Raw genomic sequence first — 448 nt, forward strand, 5'->3', positions numbered from 1 at the left:
TCAAATTTTACACAAGTCTAATACCTTCTCTGATGAGAATGTATGTAAAAATGATTTATTTGTCATGAATAATTTTCTGACACTTCTATTTTTGGTTTTAATCGTAAAAAATAGCATTAAAACATTAAAAAATTAAATTTTTTGAAACCCTACACACGAGATGAAAAAGAAATTAAAAGACAAAAATTGTGATTAGAATGTGTCCACGCAGCGGGTAGATTTTTTTGTTTTTTTTTACTGTTAATGATGTTTTTCATGATTAAAGACAAAACTACGCACCCTATCAAAAAGTGGTTAATAAAAAATTTGGGGATTTTTTGCAAATGCACAATTTTCGTCTCTTCGTCTTTTACCGTATTTTGCATAGTTTGGCTAAAAAATGTCATTTTTGGATTTTTAATTATATTGTATGCTGTCAAAATATGAAATTTTGATTTTTCAAAAAAAT

The sequence above is a fragment of the Belonocnema kinseyi genome, chromosome 6, assembly GCF_010883055.1.
Source record: "Belonocnema kinseyi isolate 2016_QV_RU_SX_M_011 chromosome 6, B_treatae_v1, whole genome shotgun sequence".
Classification (NCBI taxonomy): domain Eukaryota; kingdom Metazoa; phylum Arthropoda; class Insecta; order Hymenoptera; family Cynipidae; genus Belonocnema; species Belonocnema kinseyi.